The sequence below is a fragment of the Cibotium barometz genome, chromosome 27, assembly GCF_041138505.1.
Source record: "Cibotium barometz isolate CiBa-2024 chromosome 27, ASM4113850v1, whole genome shotgun sequence".
NCBI classification, from domain to species: Eukaryota; Viridiplantae; Streptophyta; class Polypodiopsida; order Cyatheales; family Cibotiaceae; genus Cibotium; species Cibotium barometz.
This window is the reverse complement of record NC_141072.1, coordinates 18,772,524-18,778,811: the sequence shown is the minus strand read 5'-3', so window position 1 is coordinate 18,778,811 and position 6,288 is coordinate 18,772,524.

Genomic DNA, 6,288 nt, shown 5'->3' with positions numbered 1-6,288 from the left:
CTCGGGTGGAGTACCTCGATCGTGATATCGCCATGAATTAAAACACGACACGTGCTTCCCAAGCCTAAAGCGACATATCTCGATCGAGATACCAACTAATGCCATGCTAGCAGGTCCGGGTTTCCAGTCATCATCCATGTCACCACTACAGGTCACCGCCACCACATAATCTCGATCGAGATATCTATGCCACTCGGATCCACATCAGGGCCACGCTGTATTCCCCTAGGCATACTTGACTAGCCCATCTCCACCGTTCACGTATCTCGAACGAGATATCAAAATAAAATCTCGACCATTCATTGTTCGAGGTAAAGGGATACAATCTCCACCGTCCACATATCTTGAACGAGATATTGAGATCAAATCTTAACCATTGAAATATCTCGTTCGAGATACAGAGATACAATCTCCACCATCCAAATAGCTCATTCGAGATACATAGATGCAATCTCCACCGTCCAAATATCTCGTTCGAGTTACAGAGACACAATCTCCACCGTCCATTTAGGCACATTGGAAGATGCGATCTCATCCGTTTAAATATCTCGATCAAGGTATATAATGAATCTCAACCGTCAACATACCTTGGTCGTGGTAATGACTTAAAATCTAAGCCGTCCATGTACCTTGAACTAGATACTAATATGAAATCTCAGCCACCAACCCTAAAATTAAGTGTGTATCTTGGCCGTATGTTTCACTAACCCTAAAATCCAGAGCGTACATTTTGCAAACCCTAAATTGCATGATGCCACCGAACCTTGATCGAGGTTATAAAACCAGAAAACTTTTTTTTTTGCCTCATTGTCAGAAGTCGTTTTCACTCTCCTTGCTCTCTTGATTTGGATTAGCATTAGTGGGCCCATTAGCATTGTTTTATAGCTTCATTAGTGCTACTTAGCACTAATCATTGGACCCTTCACATCGGACCTTTGTGTTAGGCTTAGGTTTTAGCATGGAGTCACACGAGGAGGGCCACGAGGAGGGCCGCTCGTCTATTGTGGACCTCATCGCGCAGAGATAGACCGCGAGTTAGCGGCTATCTGTAGGAGTGCTAGAGACACACCGTCTACATTACATATCGTGGCAGACTTGGAGGCGATGCTTTCGTCCCTTCGTAGCCTTCACGATATTGTTTATGTAGATGAGTGGATAGCCCACCATCGCACTACTCCTGTGTCACATGGCCTGACATATCGTCAGGTCTGTGATCTTGGTCCGATTAGGGATGGAGCCTACTTAGATCTTTTCCTCGATAGTCATGGGATGAGGCCTAGGGCAGGCAAGCCCCTTACTATTTCGCGGTATGGCGGCACATATCTATAGTCGATATGTTGCCGCATATGGGAGGATGCCAAACAACCGCCAGATTCCCATATACTTTGCAAAGCAATTATATGCAGAGTTTGTCTTAGGGGAGGAGGTGGATTACACTAGCCATCGGCCGGTGGTGGTGCTGTGGCCGAGGCCGTCTCCAGGACCAGGGTAGGCGGCCTCCACCAGCCCTTCGTGTAGCTCCTACAGATCCTTCATTTGTGCCTATGTCGACAGTTAAGGCTCTTGGCACCCAGGTTGGCATCGACGTACGGAGTACCATGAAGAGCATCCAGCACGTGGTGTGCCTGTTCTCACGATCGATACCGACAAGACAGATGTCGAGGTATTTACATATTTATTACTTCTTAAGTTTTTTTAGTCATTTATTTACATGTTTATATGTACTTTTCTATATTTTTACATGACCGACACTCAATGTAGATTCAAATAATTATCCAAATTTATCGATAATTTAGTCATAGCTCACTCCTATTAAAACCACAGATGCATCTTTCCACAGCAAAAAGTGCCTAATGGGAGCATGCAAGAATTGTGGTGTGAAGAAGTTGGAAACATGCATCTTAGAGACACAAAAAAGGTAAGATCATTATTGTGTGGAAACAAAAAAAAGAGATCTTTTGAATAAAGACATGCAATGCTTGGAGTTTCTTCAACTCTTGAAGACCAAACTCAAGCTCTTTATCACACATAACAACATCGCCCGAATGGCAAGCACAACAATTCAAGGAATGTATACTCAAATTTCCTGATGATGTGGTTGTTTCAATTGTAGATTTTACAGAGAATTGTGCATTCAAGGAGAAAAATGAGATCCAATCCATGCATTGGCACTCGAGACAAGTAACCATTTTTTGTACACATAACGTATTATCGGAAGGCAGGGGAAGTACTCAAAACAATCCACTTCTTCATATCAGATGACAAGGTGCATGACACGGCTTTATGTTACATTGTGACTCAAAACAATCCGCTTCTTCATATCAGATGACAAGGTGCATGACACGGCTTTATGTTCCATTGTGATTGACTACAAAGACAAGGTGTCGCCTCTGAAACAACATTGGGTCTGGTTAGATGGTGCGACCTCATAGTTCAAGGATGCTAGGGCTTTCTATTTTGTTGCAAGATATGCTAGAGTGACAGGGATGGAGATGAGTTGGTTCTTCTTTAGAACAAGGAATGGAAAGGGAGAGCATGACGGTGTAGGAGCAGATATAAAAAGAACATTGACATATGAATAGTTAAAGAAAAATGGGGCCACTTTAAAGTGTGTAGCGGATGTGGTTGGTTTTTATCAAGCCAACGTATCTGAGGGAGCAGTCATAGGCATATCCTTCAAAAGAAAGGGAATGTGCCCGTGTGTTTTTGGGAGATTAAATTGGGAGATGTGAACAGGGAGGTTAAGTGGAATTGTGTCACTACTGAGAGGTCTCGCTCTTTGCATGCAATCTATGTTCACAACCCATGGGATACAACAACCCTTGCAACAAGATCATTGGCATGCTTTTGTGATGCATGCATGCATTCATGAGGTCCCTTTAGATGAGGTCGTTGGATATGACGGATTCACTTATGAAGGCCACTATGATGTGTTGAGAAACTCTTTGTGTGTTGGTGACACTTTTGGGGTAAATCTAGATGCGACAACCAATGATGAGGATGCAAATTTTTACCTTGTTAGGTGCATTGCAGTAAAGGAGAAGGTAGAAAAGGGGTACATTGATGAATGGAAGAATGTAATTGACAAAGGTTCTTATGTTGTGCAAGGACTGTATTACAAGAAAATAGATTCCTACTCCTTCAAACTAGATAACAAGCAGCCCACTGTCCGCATACTTTCAAATCTTGTACGTTGTATCAAGATGCCCATGGAGCACATGCCAAAAAGGAGGCAAGTGTACACAATCACTCCAAAAAGTTATGAAGTAATCTATAACAGCATGCCCTTTGGGATTTGATGTGTAACTTGCTAGTTGTCAATATACTTTTGTTGATGCCTTGTTTGTCAGTTAGTTGTATGCTAGTTAGCAGTTTAGGGTTATGTTAATAGTTTTCTTGTTAACAATATGTAAGTAGCATACATGTGACTGCCCATGTGTAAGCGAACATAAGATGAGAATATAAGAGAGGATCAGAACTCGGGGACACTAAGATCCCAGCTCTAAAGACACCAATTAGTATAGATCTTTTCTTGTTGACAATATGTAAGTAGCATACATGTGACTGCCCATGTGTAAGCGTACATAAGATGAGAATATAAGAGAGGATCAGAACTCGGGGACACTAAGATCCCAGCTCTAAAGACACTAAGATCCCAGCTCTAAAGACACCAACTAGTATAGATCTTTTCCTCTGACCTCTCCAGAGTTGACACCAAAACGGATACCTCAACTCCCTTCAATCTAGCTAGGTTGATACTTCTAACTATCCTTTCGGATCAACTCTATCCTCTATGACCCATAATCTTTAGCCTGAATGTCTCAGCTGACCTGTATTTTCCTCGGCTAACACTCAGCTCACCAAGTTCTGTTTGTAAGATAAATCCGAAGCCTACTCTACTGCTGATCCTAATTAGATACGTATCTGCCTAACCCCCAAAATGCCTTTCACCTTTGACAAACCTCAAGTATTTGTATTAGAACTCCACAAAACCTGTCAGCTGCTCCTATCTGACTCCCTATTGACACTATCATGTTCCAGCAGTAAACTCTATGGATGGCTGACATAGAATCCTATCCGATATGTATCCTTTGGGCTCTCCAATTTGTCCTCCAGTTTCTCTAAATTTAATCCCTCAACCCTAGAACCATTTTGAACTCCTTGTTGCTGATGTTCCATGGACAATCTGCTGACACCTATCTAATTGCTTTTGATGAAATTGACACTTGTGTGGTGACTGTTAACTAGCATATGTTCCAGAGGGCTATTTTTCAGACCAACTGCTAACTACTAGCATATATTCCATAGAGCTATTTCTAGATAGACTGCTAACTAGCATAGTTTAGCACTTGTAGATTATTAATTAGCACATGTTTTCAGCACTTATAGATTGCTAATTAGCACTGTGTGACTATTAACTAGCATATGTTCTAGAGAGCTATTTCTAGATAGACTGCTAAAAACTAATATATGTTCCAGAGAGCTATTTCCAAATAGATTGCTAACTAGCACATGTGTGACTGCTAACTAGCATATGTTCCAGAGAGCTATTTCTAGATAGACTGCTAACTAGCATATATTCGAGGGAGTTGTTACCAAACACACTGCTAGACTAGGATAGTTAACGATTGTTAATTAGCACCTGTAGATTGTTAATTAGCACATGTTGTTAGCACTTGTAGATTGTTAGTTAGCACCTCTAGACTGCTAATTAGCACATGCTACTGGAGATGATGACAATAAAAGACTTGTAACAAAAATAGATAAGTAACCATGTATACTATTTATAGACAAAAATATGTTCCATTTCAAAAAATGCTTTCATTAGGGGGAATTTGAACATATTTTGGGCCTTTTACATGAAAAATAGGAATAGAGGATTGCACATTTGGTCTCCTTTGAATATATGGAGGGAGACTATGCTGTAGGTTGGGGGACTAGGCTTTCAGTACATAATAATTACACTTGTCCCTTTAAAAAAGTAAGGGGTTTAGAGTCCCACCATTTTTGTGGCTCAAAAAATCCTTAAAATTTTGAAATTTTCAAGATCCCCCCAAAAACCCATCTCAAATTTCATTGTTGTAAAAAATTTCATCTTCAAGTTTGCTTTCCCTCTTTCCCTCCCTTCCTCTTCCATCTCTATCTCATTTGCCCAACCCTAATGAAACCATCAAAGCCCAAAACCCTAAACTTTCTCCTCCATCTTAATCTCCCTCCCTTCTCGGAGCTCCATCTCTTTCATCTTCAAGGCTCCCGTAAAACCCTAGTATGCACATCATCTTTGATCTCTTTCCTTTTTACTTTAACCCTAACATTTCTACTCTAGCTTCTAAGAAGATATGGCCGCACCAAGAAGACCACCAAGAAGACCAAAAGACAAGATTGAGGAGATATCCTTACATAACAAGAAGGACGATGATGGTGCTTGGGTGGGAGAGGCATTTCGCAAGAGTGCTTAGGTTTATCTACAGCCTGTTGCAATGGCCTCACCGAGTTCGATGGCAAAATGTACTGGAGCACCATTGGAAAGGTCGTTTACAAGGCTTCAAGAAGGCAAGCAATGGAAAACTAGTGGCCATGGTACAACATGTTTACACAGCACGAGATATCCATCTTCGCTAACAAACTCGATTTCCATGCAATTGTAAGTATCGCGGGTAGAAAGGGCCATGTGAGATTTTATGACAGAGATGTTTCAATCTAAGTGAACTTATTTCTTGTTTGCAGATATTTTTCCTTCAAACATGGTAGAGGAGCAGCCATTGGAAAGCCTTACCAGAACATTTCAAGCATTGCGCATACATTGGTGAGGCAATGCACTCCTATGTGGTGCCAAAGCAGGATGGTGGGTTTGGTAAGCTACACATAATCACATCTCCGCCCCTATCTTTTGTAGAATGGCCAATTCCAGATGCTTGGACTGTAATGGTCATGAAATCAAAGATGCTTTGTGATATACAAGGGTCTTTGAAGTTTACAAAACCCTCTCGATCTGTGGGTCTTAGTTGGGTATGCCCAATACATCTTTTTGCCAAGATGTTCAATCAATTTTGTTTCTCACAAACACCTACCATGTTTGTGTGCAAGAAGGTATTAGGTGATGACATGGTAGCCTTGCTTGGAGACCACTGGAGGACCTTTAGTTTGTTTGGTTTAATTCTTATTACTTCAGTCTATTTGAATTATTTCTTACTTTAGTTTGTTCCCTCCTGATTCTTTGTCAATGCAGATAGAGCTGGATGACGCCGATGGATTTCTTGGATGAGGTGGTGCTGGTCATGCAAGAGT